This window comes from Aquarana catesbeiana, linkage group LG03, assembly GCF_042186555.1.
Source record: "Aquarana catesbeiana isolate 2022-GZ linkage group LG03, ASM4218655v1, whole genome shotgun sequence".
Taxonomy (NCBI): Eukaryota; Metazoa; Chordata; class Amphibia; order Anura; family Ranidae; genus Aquarana; species Aquarana catesbeiana.
Window position 1 is genome coordinate 432697816 of NC_133326.1, and position 10810 is coordinate 432708625.

The following is a 10810-nucleotide window of genomic DNA, read 5'->3' on the forward strand; positions in this document are numbered from 1 at the left end:
GGTTGCTCCAGCATGACCAATTCTGTCACATGCCTTTGCTCCGTGAGATCCATGAGAATAACCCTAAGGATTTCAGGAATTTTCTCCGGATGACGGACCCCGTTTTTGACCGTTTGTTGGCTTTGCTGACCCCTTATATCAGCAGGCAGGATACCTGCATGAGGCAAGCCATCACTGCAGAGCAGAGGCTAGTCGCCACGTTGCGGTACTTGGCGACGGGGAAAAGCCTGCAGGACCTTAAGTTCTCAACAGGCATCTCCCCCCAGGCTCTGAGGATCATTATCCCAGAGACCTGTTCTGTCATCATCCAGGTCCTACAGAAGCACTATATTAAGGTAAGATTTTTATCCTTTAACATGACATTTTATTGCATTTAATGTTTCCTAACGAAATGTATTTCTTTACTCAAACACTAATTACCATGATTGCAATATAGTGTGAATGTCCCCTTTGTCCTCATGCATGTTGTAATATTTTAATGATCTTTTTTGTACTGCATGGATATTAGCATTCACTAACCTACCCAGCATGTTATGCTGGGCCCATATCCACCTAGTGTAGTCACTTAACAATGTATTTTGTCAGCTCCACTGTATCGCTTTACCCTAAAATGTCAGCAAATGGTCTGTGTGTCCTTAAATTGATTTCCAATCCCCTCCCCCCTAAAATGTCAGCAAATGGTCTGTGTGTCCTTAACCACTTGCCGACTGGGCCATTGCTGAAAGACGGCAGCAGCGCGGTCGGCTAGTTCTGGGTGGACGTCCATGGATGTCATCCCAGAATCCTGCTCTCGCTCGCCCCCTGGGGCGCGCACCGAGAACTTCCGTGACCGCCGGGTCCAGAGGACCCGGCACATCACGGATCACGGTAAACGGCCGATGATCGCGGCCGTTTACCATGTGATCGCTCCGTCAAATGACGGAGTGATCACATGTCAACAAACCGGCATCATGTCATGTCAATTGCAGTCACATCCATCCATCCCTCCATGCTCAGCCATCCCTGCAATATACCCTGCACTATGCTGCAATATACCCTGCACTACTCTGCAATATGCCCTGCACTACTCTGCAATATGCCCTGCACTACTCTGCAATATGCCCAGCAATACTCTGCAATATACCCTGCACTACTCTGCAATATACCCTGCACTACTCTGCAATATACCCTGCACTACTCGGCAATATGCCCTGCAATACTCTGCAATATGCCCTACACTACTCTGCAATATGCCCTGCAATACTCTTCAATATGCCCTGCAATACTCTTCAATATGCCCTGCAATACTCTGCAATATACCCTGCAATATACCCTGCAATACTCTGCAATATACCCTGCACTACTCTGCAATACCCCGCAATACTCCGCAATACCCCGCAATTTTTAACCAGTTCCCGCCCGCCGTCATATGATGTCCTTGACTTTGAGCGGGGATATCTGAATGATGCCTGCAGCTACAGGCATCATTCAGATATCAGCTTTTTCAGCCGGCGATTTCCTACACCATAATGCCCCGTACACACGGTCGGATTTTCCGATGGACATTGTCCGATCGGAGCGTGTTGTCGGAAATTCCGACCGTGTGTGGGCTCCATCGGACATTTTCCATCGGATTTTCCGACATACAAAGTTGGACAGCAGGAGATAAAATTTTCCGACAACAAAATCCGATCACGTCAATTCCGACCGTGTGTGGCCTGTTCCGACGCACAAAGTGCCATGCATGCTCAGAAGAAATTCCGACACGGGACAGCTCGTTCTGGTAAATTTAGCGTTCGCAATGGATACAGCACTTTCGTCACGCTGCAATGTTCAAAATGGTTTAATATAGCGCACTCTCTTCTTCTTTATAATGTGACAAGAATTAAGTCGTTTTGCTGCTCATATTCACACACACTTCTCACAAACTTTTATTTGTGTTTTTTTAGTGGGATTCCCTGAATATATTGTTATTAGTTGTCACATCTGACAGTTTTATATTTTTTAATTTTTTTTTATTTTGGATTTTAAGCCTTTTTTTTTCTTTAATGTTTGGATTTTTTCCAAGGCTGATCTTTGTTCAATGTTATTTTTATTTTTACTCCAGAATATTTTTGGGTGTGTTTTGTGTGTCAAGTTACCCCAACACCATTGATATCTTTTATTATTTAATCTCCAGGAGATTGTTTGTTGTTGGTGTCCCTTGTTCATTTTACATTGTATATTTGAATTGTACCTGAATCCTCACAAACAAACTGTCCTTTTTGAAGTAAAACACATAGGAGCGTATAATTCAAAACAAAAATCCTTTATTAAGGGATCAGAACCAAACAAAGAGGGAGGCAACACTGGATCAACATGAGAAATTAGCGAAGCCTGGGACCCCCACGGCAGACATCAATTCTTCAACATCAAAATTGGTGGCCTGAGGAGTCCATATGTAAGGGAGGGCAGTCTGGTCCAGAATTCGCAGAGATCCGGATAGCAGCAGATGACATCTGTGTCCCCAGGCTGTGGTACCACAAGAGGCTGCATCTTTTGGCCGACCAGACTGAACCCAGGGCAATCACTGTCTGGTCTTCCTTCCACGCTTCCTTCACGGCTGTGGCTGTGCAGTTGGAGATGTGGCAGGAGGAGGAGTAGGACCTGGAGGAGGAGGAGGACTGGGGGGACCTGGAGGAGGACTGGGAGGACCTGGAGGAGAGGGAGGAGGAGGAGGAGGACCTGCAGGAGGAGGAGGAGGACCATCCCAAAGATGTGTGTGAGGTGTAATTTGGCCCCTCATACCTTTCTCCAGAGCCTCCGATATGAGGGCCTCACACATGGCTTTTTGGCCCTCCTCCATCCTCTGCATTTTATAGGCTATGAAGGCAGCAATGTTCTCCTGCATGGTGTGTGGTGCTCCCAGGACCTCTGTAGCCCTCCAAAAGAATGCTATAGCAGCCTCCTCTAGGGTACTCCTCCTACTGCCACTTTCTCTTTTCAGGAGGGGTGGAGGGACCTTGATATCAGCCAGCCGGCTCGGCCACCTCCTGGCTGAGACTTCCCTGTGTATAAAAAAGGGACATAGTTTTAGTTTTTGCATCATCAATCACAATCCTAAATTAGTACTCCCAACTAACATCTAGTTAACATCATTGATTGTACAAGCATAAATATTTAGAGGAATGCTATACCTGGCTCAATCTGGGCTCCTCTACATGTGGCCTGGAAGGCCCAGGTTGGGCGTCAGAAGCCTCAGCCAGGGGGGAAGGAAGCGTGGAAGGAAGACTGGAGAGTGATGACCTGGGTTCAGTCTGGCCTGCCAGAAAGTGCAGCCTGTCATAGTACAACATCCTGGGGACATAGATGTCATCTGCTGCTCCGGATCTATGTGAATCCAGGACTTTCTTGCGCTCCCTCAGATATGTGCTCCTCAGGCCACCAATGAAAATCTTTAAATAAGTGATGTCTGCCGTGGGGATCACCTGCTTCACAATTTCACACAATTGCTCCAGTGCTGCCTTCCTCTTTGCTTGGTTCTTGAAATGGGGGTGGGTAATCTTCCACAGACAGGGCAGCTCACTTAGCATCTCTATGAATACTGACATGAAGTCATTGTCTTTCATTAAGATATCCATGTTCACTGCAAGACACAACACAAGACAAAGCCTAATGTCAGACAAAACTCTCCTAATCTTGTTACAATATAGGCCTCAATCTAGAAGCAGTATAGGCACAAGTTTGTCTCTTACCTTCGTTCTTACGATCGGCGCGTCCAATGCTCCTTCCTCTGCTCACAGATCATACGTAATACGCATGCGTGTTACGCTTTATACACACTGCGCATGCGTGTAACTCCGCCCGCCCCTGACGTTCTTTCTAGTGTATTCCCCGCCCCTTTTCGTTCGGCGCAGTGGGGGAAGAGCATGATGGCGGAGTTACAACAGGTGCGTGCTAATTCTAGCAACGAGGAGGAGGAGGAGGAAAGCCTGGATCCAGGCACGTCCCGATCCAGAAGGAGACGTTTTAAGGCCACAAATATGTCGTTTGGGGAGATGTTGGAGATGGTCGACATCATGAGGAAGTCTGACTATGATGGAAAATATGGGCCTTACCCCAACCCCAACATCCGAAAGGCCAAAATCATGGTGAAAGTGGTCAGGAGTCTTGAGCGGAATTTCGGGGTACGAAGATCTAAAGATCAGCTCAGGAAGCGGTGGTCGGACCTGAAGTTGAGAGAGCCAGAGCAGTACCGAAAGATCCGGAGAGTGCTGCAAAAAAGTAAGTAGTTGTGCTGTGTTCCTATTCTTTCTGTCTTTATTACGTTCGTTCTGCTCCATATGCTTTTATTAATTGTAACGTTTAAAAAGGTCAACTTTAATGTTCATGGGCCCATTATTCGTTCGTATCAAACATTTTTCTTTCGGCCTCTAGAACACCATTGTTTAGGCCATATGCATTTTCACACATTTTTGGGGGCCTACTTGGATGCCAAATATTTGTTTGTGTAGATGGGTTTGTTACTAGAATGAAATGCAAACTAGATTGTGAGTAAGGAGAGGATACTGAGCAGCTGTTTTCACATCTGGACACTGGAGCACTAGTGTGGGACACAAGAACACCATTTTTATTAGGGGGGGCACACTGATGCTCCAGTGTATACTATAGGGGGGGCTACATCTGTGAAGCTTGTACTAAACAGGTAAAGTATTGCAGCTTGACAAAGGGCAATAAAAAATATACATCTTGGAACTCGGCTAAAATAGACAATTGTACCCCACTTCCAAGCAATGTTTCCTATTTCTAGTTCTGCCATCAAATATCTGTGTGCTAATTATACCATTTTTGTTTTACATAGGGGAGAAAAGACTCGGACACCCCTCATCTGAGGAGACCAGAGACCCCCCCCTCTGGAAGAAGGGGAAATCCCAACCCAAGAAGCTGAGCAGGAGGAAGAAGAAGATGTGGTGGAGATTGGCACCACAACAGGTGAGTGTCTGCGACCACAGGCTCAGGTAAAAGAGATGGATGGTGGCAGATTTTTGAGACCTTTTTTTTTTGTTCTTTATCTCTTTTTAGGTGATCGTGATCCAGAACGCTTTACATCTGAAAGTGCCCAGATACTGATCGGGGAGATCATGGGGTGTAATCTCCAATTGCAAAACATCCAGCAACAAATCAGTGATGTTATTAAAAAAAATAATAACATCATTGATGTTTTGGGGCGAATTTAAACCCCACAAAATCACCTGTTTTATCGTGGTCCAATCTTACCAAAATTTTTTCAATGTTTAGAAAAGCCAAATTTGGAGGATGCACACAGTGTGCCAACATGTGCTATCTGCCATCACGGGAGATCAATGGACGCGTTTTGGGGGTGCAACCCCTTCCTCAATATATAAAGTAGCGTTGAGGAAGGGCTTGCTCCCCCAAAACACGTCCCTTGATCCCCTCTGATGGCAGATAGCACATGTTGACATTCGTAAATTGGTGTGCATCTTCCAAATTTGGCTTTTCCAGGGGTGATTTCCCCCCATCTGAACGCTATATCAAACCCAGTTCCTAAATACTGATGTCTGATATAGCCTTCAGGTTTTACCATATGTGAACTTTGTAAGTTCAAGTTTTTTGGCTTACTTGTTGGTTTTACACAGGCCTGTTTTATCTGAAATGGATATTTCGATTTTTGATAATGCTACTGCAAACATTGTTATACAACAAACATGTTGGTTTGTTTTAAAAACCTTTGGTAAATGCACATGTGATTGTGCAGGTATAAAAAAAGTGCCTTACTCAAGAATGTGTGGATTATTGTCTCAACACTACAACACTTTTGGGGTGATGTAATTGCTGTTTTATGCAAAAATGGGGGTTATTTCCTAAGGGCAAATACACTTTGCACAACAAGTGCAGGTTCAGTGCAGTTGCAAGTGCACTTGTAGTGAAATGTGTTTTTGCATTTAGGAAGTACCAGCCAACAGTGTTTTTTATAAGGTTACCCAATCACGACATTTTCTGCACTCAACACATTTCTGTCAGGGTCAGCTAAAACAAACACAAGCAGTAAATGTCCACAAAGAATTTCTTTTGGTTGTTTTTTATTTGAAAAAGGTGTCACAGATTGTCTGGCATATTGATAGCCCCCCTACCCGCAAAGAACTCCAGGTAGCGTAACCGGACATCACGGGCATTCAGGGAGGGCAAGCCAGGATGGCCACTTTCCAGGGCCGTCAGTGTTGATGGATTTGGGATTCCGGCCTCAGGCCCAACTGAGCCAGCATAGTTGGCTGAATGTTTTCTTAAAAAATTATGGAGAACACAGCAGGCAAGTATTATATGGTTCAGTTTATACTCCGCCATATGGATGGGTGTCAGAAATAATCGGAACCGGCTGGCCAGGATTCCAAATGTGTTCTCCACCACTCTTCGGGCTCTGGCCAGCCGGTAATTAAAAACCCTCTGTTCCGGGGTGAGGGTCCTCATCGGGAATGGCCGCATCAGGTGGTCCCCCAGCGCAAATGCTTCATCAGCAACGAACACAAATGGGAGACCTTCAACATTGTCCTCTGGAGGTGGCAAGTCCAAGCTGCCATTCTGGAGACGCCTGTAGAATTCCGTCTGGGCGATGACTCCACCATTGGACATCCGGCCATTCTTCCCCACGTCCACATACAAGAACTCGTAATTAGCCGACACCACCGCCAACATCACTATACTATTAAACCCCTTGTAATTATAATAGTACAACCCCGAGTTGGGTGGTGGGACGATGTGGACGTGTTTCCCATCAATTGCCCCTCCGCAGTTAGGAAAGTCCCACCGCTGGGCAAAGTGGGAGGCCACAGTCTGCCATTCCTGTGGCGTTGAAGGAAACTGTTGAGGAAAAAACAATAAACATTACTATTTTTTCAAAGATACATGGCAAGCAGATTATACACAAACATTATGGGGCAACCTCCAGATAGCATTTACTAAGGGGAATTTAACAACAACAAAGTATAAGGTACACCTATCATATTCCCCCTCTCATGGGCCATTTCTAACATTATAGGGGGGGGGGGAACTCTTGGACAGGTAACCCTCTTCACTTCATTGAGAGATGAATGCCTAAATACAGGGTATTACTTGGAACAGCCCCTCCTTAGTTACACTATTGGCAGACCACTGGACAGGTAAGAAGTGTCATAATACAAAGATATAAATACACACTGTACACATTTGAACATTCTGATATTACCTATCAAGATAATAATAGGAAACAAAAACTTTAAACAGTACCATTGGAAAGTATACAGGCAGGCCCTTGCACTACATGCTTTGGGGAATTCATCCATAAATCTGACCAGTAAAGAGGTGGGTATAGTGTGTATGGGTTTGGCAAAGTCAGCAGATAGATGATTGAGGATAGAGAATTGGGATCAGCTGACTTAGCAGTTGGGGGAGGGAGGGTTACAAAAAATTTGGGGACACCACAAAAAAAAGCCTCTGGCACTCTGCCTGAATTTAAATAAAAAATAACATTTCCAAACATTTTAGGGGGTGTTTGGGGTAAAGCACTACTATGGAGCTGATAAAATACATTGTTAAGTGACTACATGAGGTGAATATAGGCCAGGAGACACCATGCTGGGGAGGTTATTGAAGGGCAAATATGTATGAAGGACATAAAATAATAATTACATAAAAATCCAGCATGCATGAGAACAAAGGGGACATTCACAGCATATTACAATCATGGTAATTAGGGAATGAGGGAAGAAATACAATATATTAGCAAACATTCAATATAATAAAATGTGATATAAAAGGATAAAAATCTTACCTTCATATACTCCTTCTGCAGGACCTGTATGATGGCAGAACAGGTCTCTGGGATAATGATCCCCAGAGCCTGGGGGGAGATGCCTGTTGAGAACTTGAGGTACTGCAGGCTTCTCCCTGTGGCCAAATACCGCAAGGTAGCGACCAACCTCTGCTCCGGAGTGATGGCTTGCCTCATGCAGGTATCCTGCCTGCTAATATAGGGGGTCAGCGAAGCCAACAAACGGTGAAATACGGGGTCCGTCATCCTGAGAAAGTTCCTGAAATCATCAGGATTATTCTCACAGATCTCACGGAGCAAAGGCATATGACAGAACTGGTCACGCTGAAGCAACCAATTCTTGGTCCATGAACTCCTCCTCACCCTGTTCATGGACTGGACTTGTGTCAAGGTCAGGACCCCAACACCAAGCCCCCGCACAGCACGAACTCTACGAGGAGTACGCATACGAAACATGGCTAGAAAACGGTCGGCTGCTCAGAACGAAGTAACAGAACGCACTGAAGAACAGCAAGGCCTGTGAAGAGCGACCTGAAAACCAGTAACGAATGAACAAGAATACAATGACTACTTAAAGTCACGCGGAACTTGCTGCACGCACTGAAGAGCAGATACAAACCCACAAGCACAAACTGAACGGCAGAAAACGATCTGAAAGCCACGAGTCTGAAAAAGCGCGAATCGTCTCTCACCAAACTTTTACTAACACGAGATTAGCAAAAGGAGCCCAAAGGGTGCCGCGCTTGGTTCTGAACCGGCCTTTTCTAGTTTCGTCGTACGTGGTGTACGTGACCGCGTGGTTGTCGATCGGAAATTCCGACAACTTTGTGCGACCGTGTGTAGGCAAAACAAGTTTGAGCCAACATCCGTCGGAAAAAATCCTAGGATTCTGTTGTCGGAATGTCCGAACAAAGTCCGACCGTGTGTACGGGGCATAAGAATGATCATAGTGGCTGTTCCACTGCTTGATCGTTCTTATGGGAGGCGAGAGGGGACATCCCCCCCTTTGGTGCTTCTACCGACTCACAGCTACGATCGAAGCCAGGATCGTTTTTTTTTTTAATTTCAGGCTTCCCAGCCTAGAGGTGAGATGCGGGGTCTTATTGACCCCATATCTCACTGTAAAGAGGACCTGTCATGCCATATTCCTATTACAAGGATGTTTACATTCCTTGTAATAGAAATAAAAGTGATCAAAAATTTTTTGGGGGGGGGGGAAAGTGTCAAACTAAAATAAATAAAGTAAAATGAACAATAAAAAAAAAAAAAAAAAATTTTTAAAGCGCCCCTGTCCGTGTGCTCGCATACAGAAGCGAACACATACGTAAGTCCCGCCCACATAAGAAAACGGTGTTCAAACCACACATGTGAGGTATCACTGTGAACGTTGGAGCGAGAGCAATAATTTTGGCCCTAGACCTCCTCTGTAACTCAAAACATGTAACCAGTAAAAAATTTTAAAGCGTCACCTATGGAGATTTTTAAGTAGCGAAGTTTGGCACCATTCCACGAGCGTGTGCCATTTTGAAGGGTGACATGTTAGGTATCTATTTACTCGGCGTAACTTCATCTTTCACATTATGCAAAAACATTGGGCTAACTTTACTGTTTTGTTTTTTTTAAAGCACAAAACTGTTTTTCTTCCCAAAAAAACGCGTTCGAAAAATTGCTGCGCAAATACCGTGTGAGATAAAAAGTTGCAACAACCGCCATTGTATTCTCTAGGGTCTTTGCTAAAAAAAATATATATATAATGTTTTGGGGTTCTATGTAATTTTCTAGCAAATAAATGATTATTTTTACATGTAGGAGAGAAATGTCAGAATTGGCCTGGGTGCTCCAGAACGCACAGAGGTGCTCCCCTGCATGTTGGGTCTCTGTATGTGGCCAGGCTGTGTAAAAATCTCACACATGTGATATCGCCATACTCGGGAGTAATAGCAGAATGTGTTTTGGGGTGTAATTTGTGGTATGCATATGCTGTGTGTGAGAAATAACCTTCTAATATGACAATTTTGTGAAAAAAAAAAAAAAGAAAAAAAAATCTTGATTTTGCAAAGAATTGTGGGAAAAGATGACAATTTCAAAAAAACTCACCATGCATCTTTTCAAATACCTTGGAATGTCTTCTTTCCAAAAGGCGGTCATTTGGGGGGTATTTGTACTTTTCTGGCATGTTAGGGTTTCAAGAAATTAGATAGGCCGTCAGTACTTCAGGTGTGATCAATTTTCAGATATTGGCACCATAGCTTTTGGACTCTAACATTCACAAAGACCAAATAATATACACCAAGTTGTACTTATTTTTACCAAAGATATGTAGCAGTATAAATTTTGGCCAAAATTTACGCAGAAAAATTACTAATTTGCTAAATTTTATAACAGAAACAAAGGAAAATTCATTTTTTTACCAAATTTTCAGTCTTTTTTCTTTTATAGCGCAAAAAATAAAAAACCCAATGGTGATTAAATACCACCAAAAGAAAGCTCTATTTGTGTGAAAAAAAGGACAAAAATTTCATATGGGTACAGTGTTGTATGACTGAGTAATTGTCATTCAAAATGTGAGAGCACCGAAAGCTGAAAATTGGTCTGGTTAGGAAGGGGGTTTAAGTGCCCAGTGGTCAAGTGGTTAAATTGATTTCCAATCCCCTTCCCCCCTAAAATGTCAGTAAATGGTCTGTGTGTCCTTAAATTGATTTACAATCCCCTCCCCCCCAAAATGTGAGCAAATTGTCTGTGTGTCCTTAAATTGATTTACAATCACCCCCCCAAAATGTCAGCAAATGGTCTGTGTGTCCTTAAATTGATTTACAATCCCCTCCCCCCTAAAATTTAGCAATGTGCAAGAGGGGGTGATGAATCTGATAAGTGGGCCTTATATTTTAGTCTTTAAATAATACTTATTACAATTAATGTTAGACTGATGCTGGGCAAGAATGTTTTTTTGTGTAATGTGCTTGCAATGTTATGTGCAAAAGTACTTATTTTTTTTCCTTGTTTGACTGCCAAGTTTCCTTCAAGGCC